Below are 16,623 nucleotides of genomic sequence, written 5' to 3'. Positions count from 1 at the left end.
TGTCAGTGGAAATGAACGCAGATTGCTATACCGCAGCCAGTTCCTGGTTATTCCTATGTGATTTACCAAGTTTGTGGATTATCCCTCCTTCTGCCAGCCTTTGCACATCTGTGCCAGGTTCTCCAGCAGAGACCACACAATCGTGTTTAGTGTTAACCTATGTCAAATTAACAGTGCGGGTGTGGTTCACTGATCAAAGACCCTTTCACCTCTCTCTAGATTGTGATCCAATCTACTGATGCATTTTCACTTTTGAGAGAGAAGTCATCATGGAAATTGAGCTTGATGAAAATGAGCAGAGTAGGCAGCTAACCTATGCCTGCTGTATTTTTACAAGGTAAATTTTATTCAGATATATATATAATCAGTCAATTGTATTAAGTATCATTGACAGGCAGAATATACTCATGAAGTGATGAAAACTAGAAATGCTATTGTCCATGCCCTGTGAAGTCTTGGACTCAGAGTTCTTCACGTGAATAGAAAAGCATTAAACATTAATGAGAAGAGATCACAGGGATCTGCCCCACAAGACAGAGATGCGAATATCTTCTCACAGTGCACAATCAAGCTCCTCAGTGAGACAAGATCTTTCCCAGATGCTTCTGTATTCCCTTCAGCATCTCAGCCTTTGCCTGCATTCATAAACTGAAAAACCATGTTTACCATGGCCAAGATCTTGCATTACTGTCCTAAGTTCAAATCCTGTCTTACCATTCACTAGCTGGGTTGTCTTCAGCAAATAATTTGTTTTCTCTAAGTCTTGACTTGCTTCCCCCAGAAAGTGGGAATAATGATATCCAATCCTAGTGTTGTAATGACAAAATAAGCTTTCTCTTCTAGCATAAAGCACCGACAAGTAATGTGATGGAACAACGCATAGCTGTTGTGGCTGCCTTTCTATTAACTACTTGACTGAACAGGAATGACAAAAGTAGGTCATAAAAGAAACTGAATTTTAAAGAACTGATTTCTGTAACTTGAGTGTTTTATCTGAGGAAAAAAAAGAGTAGATGTCAAGAAGGGACAATTCCATATGTGAGTCTCAAACTAAACTAGCCTTCTAACATTTTATGTATTTTACTTTTAGCCTTTAGATCTTTCTACTTAAAGCCAAAACTTAATGGAGTCAAATATTTTGAGAATATGAGAAACACCAGTGACTTCAGTTGTTTTCATAAATGGACAGGCAGAAAAAATGGGAAAGAATGGATGACATCACTAAGTGACACCGTTCCCCAGGAGACGTGCAGCAAGCCCCTGGTTCCACGGCATCCGTGATCCCAGTCATGTTGTTTCAGATCTCTCTCAAAGTCCCAGCAGCAGCACAATCAGATCTTTCTGGGGTAAACAGCTTTGAACCCAGGACCTCACAGCAAGAAAAGGCATACAAGAGAACTTAGAGACCGACAAGTGTATAGAATCACAAAAACGGAGAAGGGAGGTAGTACAAGGTATTTTTTAAATTTTGGAATCCAAACGCCCAGTGGTTTGCATTAGTTCTCCTACAACTGGATAGAGGACTCATTCATTTGTGAAAGCCTTTTCCTTTCTCTTTCTGCAGGGCCTTCTCCTTGCCATCCCACATGGGAATCTAACCAGCCGTCAGCACGATGCTGGCAACGACCACAGGCAAGAGCCACTTGGAAATGAGCGGTTGCATCAGTACTTCTGTGATTCACCTGACAGTTTACTGCAGATGGATTAGAACTTTTACCGTTTCAAATTCCTGAGCCAGAGAAGATCTGGAGAGGAGGTACCTCCAAACCGCCTGCAGTCTGCCCTGCCCTTTGAGGCCAGGCCCTATGGGTTCTGCTTGCCTAGTGAACAGGTGTTGGTCTCCAGACTGGGAAGACTGGCCTGACCAGTCCCACAGTACATTGGAAGACAGTGGCTAGGCCTGGAACTGGTGATGTTATTTAACATTTTGGTTAGTCACTAAGTAAAGTCTTTCACCATGAAGTTTCACTTCCTCTATAGTCGCATAGTCAAGGTCCAAAATCAAAAATGTTCCTGAAAAAATTTGCCCCCAATGACCCAGTTCCACAGCTGGGAAGTCACCACAGTGAGCAGTGGGTGCCCCTTGGGAGCTTAGTGAAGCCAGGTTTAGTCCATCTAAACCTACAGGAAGACCTAGGCCTGCGCCCTGCCCGTCCCTATCACTCCACTGACTTAGCCTTCCTGTGCTTTTGAACATTGTGAAGGATAGCCTGGTATTTACAACTCTCAGAGGCTTTTCCTCTTTTATGCCATCGCTTGCTCCTGGATTCACAGCCCGATAAGTAAATACATGGTCCCTCAAGTTGGCCTCTGGGCAATGGTGTCAATTTGTACTTTCACTGTAATACAGCCATGGCTCCTCAAGAGCTTTGTGAACTAGTTTTAAAATGTTCTGTGGAAGCAATGAGAAATGAACTTGAAGGTCAGTAAATTATTTTCTCTCTTAAATTTTAAATTAAAACGATGTGGTTAATTGGGGACAACAAAGTAAAGTGCCTGTTTGTCCATCTAAATGGCTTTTTTCAAATTATTTTTGTTACTAAGTATTCAAATGTCACTTTAAATAATTAAATTTAATAGAAATATTTCTTGGGGGGAGCCAGTGTTGTGGTGCAGCAGGTTAAGCCACCACCTACATTACCAGCATCCGACGTGAGCACCTGTTCAAGTACAGGCTGTTCCACTTCTGTTTCAGCACTATGCTAATATACCTGAGAAAGCAGCAGAACATAGCCCAAGTGCTTAGGTCCCTGCTGCCCCCATGGGAGACCTCATGGGAGTTTCTGGCTCCTGTCTTCAGCCTGGCCCAGCCCCAGCTGTTGCAACCATTTGGGAAGTAAACCAGCCAATGGGAGATCTCTTTATCTTCCCTCTCTCTCCTTTCAAATATATAAAATAAATATTTTTTAAAAAAAACATTTCTTAATGGTTTAGAGTGTTATAATCATGTCTCCACTTAGTGTTAAATTAATGCACTCTTACTAGCACTCAACTGGCATGGCACAGCAAGACAAGAAGGAGGTGATGAAACGCCAATCAGAAAATGGTTCCACTTGCTAGCAGCTATGGGAAAGCTCTGAGAGAAGAGACAATGAAATACAGGAACTTTATTTAAAAAGTCTTGGTTTTTTGTCTTTAGAGAATTAAGCATTGTAGATAAATTGAGTAACCTCCATGGTAACATGGAAAGGAACTTCAACTATACAGTGCATGCAGGGAATATTTTAAATGAGGGTTGCGGGACCAGCACTGTGGTGTGGTAGGTTAGACCTCTGTCTGTGGCACCAGCATCCCATGTGGGCGCCAGTATATTCCTGGTTGCTCCTCTTCCAATCCAGCTCTCTGTTTATGGCCTGGTAAGGCAGTAGAGGATGGCCCAAGCGTTTGGGCCCCTGCACCCATGTGGAGACCTGGAAGAAGCTCTTGGTTCCTGGCTTCTGGCTTCGGATTGGCTCAGCTGCGGCCATTGCAGCCATTTGGGGAGTGGGCCAATGGATGGAAGTTCTCTCTCTGTCTCTCCCTCTCTGTCTGTAACTCTGCCTCTCAAATAAACAAATATTTTAAAATTAAATAAAATTAGGGTTGTTCATACATTGCATCCTTTCTTTCAACTCAAGAAACACACATAGAGCGCTTATCATTACTGCTATACCCCCGGCAACAAGCTTGATAAAAAATTAAATAAGAAATCATCTTCCAAACTGATTGCCAAATTGGCTGTTACATATTCATGGATGAAGTCAGGAGAGAAAAAGGAAAAACTTAAAGGTTTACACATAGCTCACTGGTAGTTAAAAATTCAGATTAATATCTACTTCCTGTTTCAAAAACAGTTATGTTGATTTGGTACTATGGTCCAAGACCAAGATATTTTAATGCTATGTCTTTCTAATAATCTTCTTCTTTTTGTTCTCTAACAGAAAAGGAAAAGGTGACATGGTAACCTCTAAAGATTTCCCAGGGCTGGTGCTGTGGCATAGCGGGTAAAGACACCACCTGCAGTGCTGGCATTCCTTATGGGCGCAAGTTCAAGCTCCAGCTGCTCTACTTCCGATCCAGCTCTCTGCTATGGCCTGGGAAAGAAGTGGAAGATGGCCCAAGTCTTTGGGCCCATGCACCCACATGGGAGACCCAGAAGAAGCTCCTGGCTCCTGGCTTTGAATGAGCTCAGCTCCATCCATTATGGCCATTTGGGGGGTGAACTAGAGAATGGAAGACCTCTCTCTGTCTCTGCCTCTCTGTAACTCTGGCTTTGAAATAAATAAATCTTTAAAAAAATATATTTCCCAAATAAAAACGGGTTTGATTCCTCACTTAAATGAACAAGGCATTTAAAAATAAATAAAAGTAATCTCATAGTGGGCCTTTGGCTTAGCAGTTAAGATGCTGCTTGGGATGCCTGTATTCCATATCAGGGTGCCTAGATTGGCACTCCAGCTCCACTGTGGATTCTAAGTTCCTGTTGTTGAACACCTCAGGAGACAGAGGTGATGGCTCAAGTATTTGGATCCCTACCACCCATGTGGGAAACCCAGATTGAATTCTGGCCTGCACCAGTCCGAGCCATTGAGGACCTTTGGAGACTGTACCAACAAACTGAAGACCTGTGTGTGTGTGTGTGTGTGTTACCTTTCATAAGAAACAAAGAAAAGAAATAAGAGAGAGAGAGAGAAGGAGGGAGGGGAGGGGAGGGGAGGGGAGGGACCAAGGGAAGGAAAGACTGAATAAGTAAAAGGAGTCTCACTTGTCAATAGGCACTGAGGAATCTGTTTCACTTATCTGTTCAAATCAAATTCTTGATTATATTTTTTACAAATCTAAGACATGGGCTATTTTCCATTGACACAATTCACAAACATTAATTCATTTCTGCACAGGGCATCATCCACTGCATCAAGCCAGGACTATAGAATGGCTTCTATTTCTGAAGATCCATTTTTCCTATTAGAACAAAAAACTGGTCCTCAATGTCTCAATTGCGTTCAGCAGCACAGTAGCACCTGCTGTGACCATTTAGATGGTTTTACCACAGACATTCAGATGTTGCTATATGACAGAAAAAATAGCCACTGCACAGAGCAGGGGACAAATTTAGTAATGCTACTTAATACACAGCTTTGTATCACTACTTAAAAAACAACTTTCTTGATCTTCACTTGCACCAAAAAATTCTTCTTGAATTTTGACTTGATTACAGTGTATTCCAATAGATTCCATGAGGAGTTTCAAGGATATTCCACAGCGCATTTTTTACTGTGAGTTTCAAACCTCAGTCAAAGCTATTGAAAAACTGCCCTGGGTTATTTTTATTTTCTAAAATTCTATATAATGGCTTCAAATGCTGCAGACATGATAGAAAAGAAAGAAATTTATTCACTTCTTTACTTTGTTTTTCCAAGTAAGATCTTAGTATGCCTGCATGTTTTCCGGATTTGAAGCAAGAATGAACCTAATCTGTGAACCTTTTTTTCTCAATTGAAAAAACAAAGGTTAGTTAATGAGTATTAAGTTATAGTTAGATAGGAGTTAAGAAAGGCTAGTGCTATTGCACAATAGGAAGACTATAGATAATGACAAGCTACTGTACACTTTCTAAAAAGAAAAAGACAACAACAAATGGAAAGTTGTACATTGAACTAAGAAGTCTTCAGAATTAGCAGGTGTACACTGAAAGATATCGAGGGGGCAATAGACTACCAACTATATTTTAGGAGTTAGAAACATCTGCTCAAAATAGTTTATGGTATCCATATAAAAGAAAAGAAAAAAAGACTGCCACAGTGACACTTGGGTTTTGGTGGTTGCTTAATATGAAAAAAGTAATTCAAATCCTATTCTATCGAGCTTATATAATTCATTGCTATGTTCTACTTAAATATTAAGGAGATACGAAATCTGCCACCTAAAGAAATGATAAAATAAAAGAGCTTTAGTTTTCAATGGAAAATTCATAAGCACATATGTGGAGGGATAGGGAAAGGTGACTAATATACCACTTAATAATTAACCAAAAAAGAAATTTTTATCCCCATTAGTCAGTTTCTATGGGCTTCCTCTATGATTTCAATCCACTAATCTAAAATAGCGAAATCCAGTCCCTGAAAATACTCAAAATTAGACACTCACAGATAATACAGATACAGTGAAATTTTGCACAAGCATGCAACAACCTTGGTAGTGAACTTTTTTTAATCCCAGTCTTTTCGTCTTGTTCTAAATAACATGCAGCTAGGAGTTGGCTGTTATACAGTAAATTTGGATGGTGGACATTGACCAAATTGCTTGACATTCTTACCCCCACTCCTTATCCTATTTTCAGTCCACATTTTCCCTCCATGGTGACTTTCTGGTTATGTATTATCTGCTTTGGCCGTCTCTACTGCCCACTTCAGATAATTGCTTAACTCTCCACTTGGCTTCTTGCTGGATAGGCTTGACCAGAGGTGATGAAGAAAGAGCCAGAATTTTCCTTTGATCTCTTAGAATTCAGGATCCCCTTATATAACCTACCATAAATCACAGCAATCAAAATGACATCAACTTCCAAACTTCCCATAATATGACACCCTTACGTGATTCACTGTGGATTCTGCCATTTCTTCATTACTATGAACTCAATACTTCAGTTTGTCAGAGATAAGACATTTTTCTTGGTTGCCTTCTCAGTATTTTTGAAGGTTTCTTTTGATTAATTTTTCCTTCAGCAATCTAGGCTTCAAATGCCAAATGTTCTAACTGGCTATCTGCCGCTGAGGTTGAAATACACAGATGTTTCCTTGTGGCCACAACAAATACCACTCCTTTGAGAATAGGTTTGATAAATAAAACTGGCAATAAATTTAGTATTAAATAACTGAATAAAGAAATCAAGTGCAGCCCACGTTAGCTACACTTTGGTAAATCTACAAACTTGTCTGGTGTAGCCAATTCTCCACTATTGATGGCAGTAGATTCTAGGAATCCCATCAACGAATGAAACCCTGAAATAATCCCCAAACCTTCTTCTAAGTAACAGTATAAATCCCTTTTCCTACTAAATATATTAGAATAGCTTCTAACAAGTAGAAAATTGGCACATTTAAATTTCACTTCCATTCCAAGTGCTGTGGGAGGAGTAAAATGGACAGAATCCAGATGGTGAGAAAGAAGTAAAACAAGGGCCCTGTAAACTCCAAGCAGGAATAATCTGTGAACTATTCTAAAGGAATAATACTTAACCACGTTAATACTGCTTATGCAACACGAATGCCATAGTAAGCACAGCTTTGCTTTCTACTCTTTGATTTTCCTAGAAAACATCGTCCTGTGAATTTTTTTCCTTCTCAAACTAGATTGGAAGTATCCCTCTGCTTGATCTGCGAAGGCTGAATGACCCAGAGGAATTGCCTATGAAAGCAACATGAGCCATGTTCTGGGTGCTAAACATGTCCTGACATCATTCTGCCTGTATTTCTCCACTCCAAATACAAAGAAAAGGTGTTGCCCACCATAGGCACACGCAGAAGCCCAGAAATATCACAAGCAACCTATTGTGACTCAAAATAAATGGTTGAGTCTGCTTGGCCTTCCCTGTCAATAGCCACTCCCACCCCCAGTTGATTATTTTCCATTGTTGTTACCTTTACCTTTCATATCCCCCTTAGAAGAGAATAAAAAAGAGGAAGGAAGAAGGCATGATCTTCATCCTTCTCCCTACACTGAATCACTGGATTCCATCCCCCACTCCTACGGTACAAAGCACTTAGGTGGCTGCAAGAGATATCAGTCCTTCTTGGTAACTAGAGTCCTGCCTCAGTGGGACAATGACATCTGTCTTTAGTTGCCAGACAGGTGTCCACTGGTTTGATTGTACAAGTGACAGTATCAACTCACCATCATAACAGAGGTTGCTGAAGGCAGAAACTGTACCATCATAAAATGGTACAACCACAAGAACCATTCCCATCCCCTAGTCCAATGTCTTCTTCAATTTTGTGAGGAAGAGAGGCCTCAAAAGTCAGAATCATTCAGTATCCAATATAAAGGACCTATTTAAGAACCACAAGTAATTCTTTTCCTAGCTAACAAATAGGAGCTATTTTCTGAATCCACATTTTATCCAAATAAAATCATTTTATTATAAAAATATTCCAAGTAACTGGTATTTCACATGTATAATGTATTACTTTAAAAAAATATTTCATTTATTTGAAAGGAAGAGTTATGGAGAGAAAAAGAGCGAGAAAGCGCACTTCCATCTGCTGGTTCATTCTCCAAATGGCCACAACAGCCAGGACTGAGCCACGACAAAGCTAGGAACCAGGAGCTTCATCTGGGTCTCCAACATGGGTGCAGGAGCCCAAGGATTTGGGCAATCTTCCGCTGCTTTCCTAGGTGCATTAGCAGTGAGCTGGATCAGAAACAGAGCAGCTGGGACTGTAACTGACACCCATATCCAATGCTGATGCCGCCATCACAGGCAAGATGACTTAAACTGCTGAACTACAATGTCAGCCCCAGATGTATTACTTTTCAAAGTTCTGTCACTCGGTCTTCACTGTGCCATTAGTATAATGCCTTTAAATGGGCACTGAATAGTTGTTATGCCATTTTACAGTGAGGAAAACAGAACATTAGGCAGGCAATTTGTTTGCTAAGCACACCAGTGGCACAGTAATATCTTTGGACTTCCAATTCCCTTCTTTCCCACTAGTAATTTTTGAAAAAAAAAAAAAACATTCTTAACAATCAAACAATCACAATTCAGAAGCAAGTCTTGGAGTGGGTGGTTGGTATAACAATTAAGGTGCCACTTGGGGTAACCACATCCCATGTTCAAGTGCTCAGGTTCAAGTCCAGTCTGCTACCTATTCCAGCTTCCTGCTGATGTGCACCCTGGGAGGCAGTAGGTGAAGGTCTACATACTTGAGTCCCTGCAACCCACATGGGAGACCAGGACTGAGATCCATGCTCCTGCCTTCAGCCTGGTCAGGCCCGGCTGTTGCAGGCATTTGTGGGGTAAACCAGCAGATGGAAGATTTCTCCCTCTTTCTTTCCTTCTTCCCTTCCTTCCTTCTTCCTCCCTTCCTTTAACTCTCTCACTTGCTCTTCCTTTCTCTCCCTGCCTTTGAAATATTTAATTTTAAAAAGCAAGTCCTCAAAGATTTTTAAATTGTTCAATTTAAATGGAATTGAAGTTTTTTTTAAATTGTTCCATTTAAATGTAACAATTTAAATAGCTCACCTTTCCTGAACTATTCTAATCACCTCCAAATCGTTGTGCAGACTCTTCATCTGAAAACTTCAATCTACATAGTGTTTTCCTGAGGTTAAGTCTTTATTTCATTCTAACTCTGTACCCAACTCTAACACCTGCTTCCTAATGTTGAAGCTCCTTCCTATGACAATGAACTTTCCATTTCTTGGTGATCTCCTGCCACCTCCCTGTTCTTTGACAGGCAGAGTGGACAGTGAGAGAGAGAGAGACAGAGAGAAAGGTCTTCCTTTATCGTTGGTTCATCCTCCAATGGCCACTGCGGCCGGCGCACTGCGCTGATCTGAAGGCAGGAGCCAGGTGCTTCTCCTGGTCTCCCGTGGGGTGCAGGGCCCAAGCACTTGGGCCATCCTCCACTGCACTCCCAGGCCACAGCAGAGAGCTGGCCTGGAAGAGGGGCAACCGGGACAGAATCCGGCACCCCGACCGGGACTAGAACCCAGTGTGCCGGTGCCACAAGGCAGAGGATTAGCCTATTGAGCCGCGGGCCTGGCCACTGTTCTTACATATGTTATTGTCAAGCTGGTGAATGGTTCCCCAAAGCCTTTTGTTCCCATGCTATGCTCTTCCCTTTTCTCGTGGTTTCCTATGAAAATATTATCCATCCTCAAGGTCATTGTCAAATGTCATTTCCCATCAGAAACTTTCCCTTGCCATCTGCAACAATCAGAAATAACTTCCCCTCCCTGGGTTTCCACAATTTGATATCCTTCACTCACCAAACACTCAACACATTCGATTCCACTGTATGGCATGTGTGTTATAGCTGCTATGTAATAATCATTTCATACTTTATGCCTTCTTTACCACACCTGCTAGACAATGTACAGAAATTGAGGGGCACTGTGTTATAGTGGGTTAAGTCTCCACCTATGGTTCCAGCATCCTATATGGGTTCCAGTTCAAATCTCAGCTGCTGCACTTCTGATCCAGCTCCCTGCTAATGGCCTGGGAAAGCAGTGGAAGGTGGCCCAAGTGCTTGGGCTCCTGCACTTACAGGTCCTGGCTTCTGGCTTCACATCGGCCCAACTGCAGCCATTGCAGCCATTTGGGAAGTGAACCAGCAGATAGAAGACCTCTCTGTGTGTGTGTCTCTCTCCCTGTCTGTAACTCTGTCTCTCAAATAAACAAAAAAAAAAAAGAAAGAAAGAAAAAGAAAAGGCAGGCACCGCAGCTCAATAGGCTAATCCTGCACCTGTGGCGCCGGCACACCGGGTTCTAGTCCCGGTCGAGGCACCGGATTCTGTCCCAGTTGCCCCTCTTCCAGGCCAGCTCTCTGCTGTGGCCAGGGAGTGCAGTGGAGGATGGCCCAAGTGCTTGGGCCCTGCACCCCATGGGAGACCAGGAGAAGCACCTGGCTCCTGCCATCGGAACAGCGCAGTGTGCCGGCCGTGTCGGCCATTGGAGGGTGAACCAACGATAAAGGAAGACCTTTCTCTCTGTCTCTCTCTCTGACTACTCTGCCTGTCAAAAAAAAGAAAAAAGAAATTGGGGAACAGGTCAAGCTCAACTGAACACAAGTACAAAAAGACTTCAAAAAGTTCATGTGGAAATGGAGTTAAAAGATTTGTTTGGTGCAGAAAAATCTTGAAATCCTTGCATTTTTTCACAATATGCATTTTCCAAGAATTTTTGAAGATCCTTCAAATGTAACAAACACACATGTGAACCAAGTACTTCCTAAGGCCCTACGCACAAGCCTGAACTAAATCCTGAGCCACTTTCAGTCTGTTTGGGAGCAGACTCCAGTACAAACCTTAAAGAACCACAGCAGGGCCCTTGCATACATTATTAATTCCTTAAATAAAATTAGGAAAAGAATTTAACCATGCAAGTCAAACTGAACTATCTTGGATTCTGACGAACTCTAATCCTTAAATCTCCATTAGTAAAGCTGAATGCAAGTAGAGTTCCAAAAGTCTTTACAAAAAATTACATACATCTGTATTTGTCACATGGTTTACAATGAACAGTATTAGAGTGGATTACTATTCATTATGTACTCATATGTATTAATCTTATGTCATTACCTGATTTCAAGGAAATGAATTCTGGCAGACAACTGGTTGTTGTAAATAAAAATTAGAGCTCAAAAAACAATTTTTTTCTGCCAGATGACCTCAAATTTTCTTGTGTATTTCCCACTGTCCTTATGGAAATTCTAAAAAAAAATATCACAGGAAGACCACTTTTTTGCACTGCTGAGGGAGAGAAGTCTCAGGACACATCACCATTGGCAAAACGATCTCAATAGCTCCCACTGACCCAGCCTTGGGGAAGAGGTACCTTTAAGAGAACGGTTGCACGAGGTCCAAGTAAAACGAAATGTCAACATCCAAAGACACTCTAACATCCCAGAAAAGGGCAGGAACCAAGGCCACACAGTCTTGCAAGCCTACTCCCACTTCCACAGTGCCCCAGAATTGCCATCCTTTTGTAGTCTCTTCATCGTTATGATTAGCAGTTGTCACATAGGCCCTGGGCATTATCTTCAAGACAGCAAGAAAACAGAAGCAGTGGAAGATGGCCCACGAGATTAGAGTTCCTAATCTCATACCCCATTCTCAGCAGAAAACCCCAAAGACCTGGGAGTCACTGCCAGATTTTGATAGGAGACAGAAGCCAGAGGAAGCTTTTGGAGGTTGCTCTCGGGAAAGGGAAGCCCCAGGTGGACAGCTGACAAGCATCTATCTGATTCTCACAGCAGAAAATCTAGGGCAGCTCCCAGCTCCTTGCCTTCTCAGAAGCAATCAGAGTGCACCCCCATGACTGCAGGGATGCCCCCAGGAGAGAAGTCCCATTCCCCTCCAAAGCTCCAGGCACCTGTTGCCCTGCTCTCCCACCTAGGGGGCCAAGGCTTTCTGCCTGCACTTCCAGTACGGCATCACTCTTTCTTCAGCAGCACAAGCCAACCTCCTCTCATACCCAGTTCATAGCACACATCCCGGTTAGTACAAAGATTTCACAAGTTACTAGGTAATCATTTATGTATTCAAAGCTCCTTTATATACGTTATTTCATTTAGTCCTCATCAATAGCCACAATACTTCTGTAGGTCAAATACCATTCCCATTATACAGATAGAGATATTGAGGCTTAGAGAGGGGGTAATATCGTGTTCCTTCTGCCCCAGATACGCAGCTTGCTTCTCCAAAGCAAGTTTCTTAATGATCACAAACTTTAGAAATGAATACTGTATCAAATAGTAGCTGAAAGCACAGGTTTGGGGATTAGATCAGATCATCTTCCAGTCCTGGAGCTATCATTTATAATGCCACATGACAGGGAATGGGTCACCTAACTTTGCAAAGCCTCAGTATCCTCATTTGCAGAATGGAATCACCACGTCATTTAGCAGTTGGGGCCATTGTGTGGTTTAAATGTAACAATACCTATAAAAGGCACCGCATTAAGAGCTCCCCAAATTATAGATGCTAACAAATATTCTTATCGCCTCATGGGCACCAAAGCATGCTATGGGGTCAGTAATGGAGAGACTGTCTCAAGTCTTTGGCACATAGAACTAGAACTTCAGTGCACAACGGTGTGTGTGGTTAGACATGTTGCCCAACAACAAAGTAAAATGCTTCTTTTTAAACTTTTTATTTATTGTTTGAGAGATGGACAAGCAGAGAATTATTTTCCATCTGCTGATTCACTTCCTAACAGCCCACAACAGTTGGGGCTGGACCAAGCTGAAAACAAGAGTCCAGAATTCAGTCTGGGTCTCTCATGTGGGTGGCAGGGACCAAAGTCCTTCAGCCATCACCTACTGCCTCCTAGGGTGAACATCATCAGAAAGCTGGAAGCAAAAAGGATCCAGAATTCAAAACCCAGGCACTCCATAAGATGCAGGCATCCCAAGCAGCATCTTCATCTCGGAAGCAAACACCCACTCCCTCCAAATGCCTCTTTTGATGTGAAAAAGCAGTGTGAAGCATCTCTAACAAAACTCCGGCATGCTCACCTCAGCTAGATATCCTCTGCTGCCCTTTTCATCGCAAAGGGATGCGATCGTCCTTACAGTCACACAGGAAAGCAGTGATAGAGGGAAGCACACTGCAGGCTTCCGGGCTTCCTCCTCCAACCTTCTGTACCCATTAACAAGCAGCAGCATTTCAACAGGTGCCATGCCTAGCTAGCTGGAGTGACTGCCCTTAACTTTTCAGGTTAAGTTCCCACCCACTATGGTACATGGACTTAAAATCCTAGCACTTGCGGTACTGACCTGGAGTTCTTATTCATGTACTCCATCAACATTTTCTGAGTACCAGAAGTGGTGTGAAATGGCTTCCTCATATTGAATTTCAAACACTTGAAGATAAAAAGACGTTTAAGGAGTGGTTTAATCTCATTTATTCTACATGATTATATCTAGTAGCTACTGTTAGTATCCGTATCTTGCAGATGAGAAATTTGAGGTCAGAGGTGAAATCAGTTGCACACCTAGAAAGCAGTGAGAGTATGCGGCAGAATATTCTGAGGGGTGAATGAATAGGGCAACCCTATCTGTCCTCCAAAATAGTCACAAACATTCAAGAAAAACAAATTTACACTGCTTGGTAAGATCCAGAAAATCCACTAACATGCAAGGTTTCACTATATTGTGGTCCACCAAGAAGGATCAGAAGAAATCTGAGATATTGCCCAGAAAGCAAACACATGATCAACACTATCATCGCAGTAAAAGCGAACAGTAAAGCACTTGTCTTTTAAAAGAGCACTTTATTAGACACTGTGCAGGGGTGAGGCGGGTTTCACAGTCTCTTAGGGAACAGTGATGCAGACCCAGCCCTGCTAAAGGTGGTAGAGCAGGACCACAGCCCCGGTGCCATGGATGAAGCATGTGCTGTAAGTTCCTAACAACATGATGGTCTCCCCAGAGCTGGTCACTCTCCGTCCTGCCTATTTTGCCTTGTATCTAGTATGCAACCACGGAACCAAGCTATTCTCTATTCAAAAGGAACTAAAGCTCAACCACCTGGCCCTTTACAAAGCAGCTGCTGTGACCAACAGCACTAAATGAAAACAGAAAAACACTCAGAGATGACCCATGGACAACCACGCAAAAATGGTCAGCAGGTACCTGGTGTAATACTTACAGCACACAGGGTGTAGAGTGTTTGGGGAAAGGAATAGGATCTGGTTAGCTCCAAATCCTTCACTGGATGAGAAACAGAGTTCACTGAAATCAGAGAGTTGTTTAACTTTCTCTTTGCTGAAAGTGTAAAACACATGAACTTTACCCCTTTCCTTGACTGTCACAAAAAATACAACAAGTACTTGCAACTGAGAAAAATATCCTGCCAACAGATATAACCTTTGTGTGCTCATATCCAGAATTTTCCATTCTTCCGTGCACAGGGTATCTCTGATGCATACATATTTTTTCCTAATTTCCTCGGAAATCTAACCACCTCTCCAGTATTGTATCCAGCCTCTACAGTACTATGTCCATACATCCAGGCCCAGTGGGCAGTCTTCACAGGACAGTAACAAAAATCATAGCAAACATTTGCTTTTGAGAAATAGGAAGGAATTTTGTGAAACTGAAGTGGGCTCTCAACTCTAGATCTCAGACATTCTCATCCAACTTTATCTCAGTTGGCTCTCTGTACATTTTAGTTCTGTTTAAATGCTTCTACCTGGAATTCCTAAATCACTTGATATGAATATATACATATAGACATCACATTCAAAACCAGAGGAATCTCCCAGCAACCTTCTGCTTACAGTTGTTTGGCAAACATTACTTCTCAGAGGTGCACAAAACCATACCTTTGAACAGGAATCAGTGTGGTGATCTAAAGTCCTGATAGGGCCCAACCCAAATTAAGTAATTTTTTAAAATATTTTTTAATCATCTTAGTGTCTATGGGCACGTCTGTGAGAAGAAAATCTGATTTCCTTCTTGACCAAACATGAAACTTACAACTTAAACTAAGGTTCCTGAAACATATGGCATTCCTCTCACCAAAACGAAAGTAGCCTGCCCTGTCTTTCGGGACTCCCACATCCTTACTTGAACAGCACACTCTATGTGGTGGGGTCATTACACACCATCCTACTCCAAAAGTCACCAGTAGTTTCTTTTCACCTCCAAGAAAACCAAGACAGAAATATTCAACAACAACAACAACAAAAAAAAAAAAAAAAAAAAAACCTTTCCTAAAATCTTAGGGTGATTTCAAGACAGGCTGTCTCATTCGCATATTGCTAGATTGTGGAGCTTTGTAGAAAACCTGACTGCCTTCAGGAAACAAGTAATGGCTCATTCCGATTGCTTAGTTCAGACTCACATAAGTTATGGCACCAAAGATTAAGAAAACAGGGAGTTCATGCTGGTGCACGATCAGTCCAGAGGTGAAGTTTCAAAATTCCGACACATTTCAGCCATACAGTATCTCATAGCAAGAGCTGGATCCAATAAATATACAATATCTAGGGCAGGCAGGAAGCTAGTCAGTGCTGTACTGAGCAAAGGGTAATGGTGTTGCCCTCTGACTTAGCTGAATATTACTCCAAAAGTGAACTTCCACTGTACCAAGTTTAGAGTTCATATTTTTAACATTGTAGCAATGGTTGCCAGCAACTTTGCAAAATATTCTGGGGTGGTATGAGAAAAATGAACAGCTTTTAACATGAGAGGAAAGCTCTGGGGTTACAGCCTGCTTGTAAACAGTAGCACATTATAGCACAAGGAAAAATATAAATAAAGAAGAAATAGGAGTACCTACTTGAGAAGAATGTCATTCAGAGACTGTCTTCTTATGCTACAGAAAGGGGCAGGAGAAAGGAGCTTGAACCTTTCAAGCCTGTTAAAGAGCTTCTGTGCATGGAGCCTGCATTTTCAGTTTTGGTAGACGCCGTTCTGAAGCTGTTATGACCATGAAATTAGGAAATGCAGTAACTCAAAAATAAAGAACTAGCACCACCATTTGACTAGGATTGGAAAGTCTCCTTAAAAAAAAATAGAGGAGGGGGTGGCCTTCCTTTCTCGAAGCCAGGCCTAACTGTAAGTTTCCTAGCACTTTCGTGAAGATAGATGTTTAACAAGGGATGAGTTATGCGTTAATCTACCCCCAATTTTTTTTTTTACATAATTCAGCCAACTCTTTCTTTACTCATAAATAAAGCTTGAAGTCTAGACAGACAGATCAAGTAGGGAAAAAACTAATAAAGCATTCATTCAGGACATAAATTTTGTTCACCCAAAATTAGCTACAGCTGAGAGCAGGGGCAAGGACAGGTCTTCTGTAGGCCTTTTCGTTACTTTCTTATTCAGCCATGGGCTCAGCCGCCTGCTCTGCTCTTCTGGTCACTGATTAATTAGAGTCTCGACTTGGGCGATGTGCACACGTTTAGCTCCT

The 16,623-nt window shown here is 41.9% G+C and overlaps 1 protein-coding gene across 4 annotated transcripts in view; it reads right to left on the bottom strand.

Annotated features, from left to right (window-relative positions):
* ESR1 (estrogen receptor 1) overlaps positions 1 to 16,107 on the bottom strand; it is a 464,974-nt gene extending 448,867 nt beyond the window's left edge. For 2 of the 4 annotated variants that reach the window (XM_062186942.1, XM_062186945.1), the window contains exon 1: positions 15,991 to 16,107. The gene's annotated coding sequence lies outside the window, so the exon portion shown is untranslated. Of the gene's footprint in view, positions 1 to 14,355; positions 14,401 to 15,986 lie in introns of those variants that run through there. The other 2 variants (XM_062186943.1, XM_062186944.1) reach the window with 2 other exon arrangements.
* Between the last annotated feature and the right edge of the window lie 516 nt (positions 16,108 to 16,623).

Source organism: Lepus europaeus, chromosome 3 (genome assembly GCF_033115175.1).
Source record: "Lepus europaeus isolate LE1 chromosome 3, mLepTim1.pri, whole genome shotgun sequence".
Classification (NCBI taxonomy): Eukaryota; Metazoa; Chordata; class Mammalia; order Lagomorpha; family Leporidae; genus Lepus; species Lepus europaeus.
This window is presented reverse-complemented; position numbering and strand designations above follow the sequence as displayed.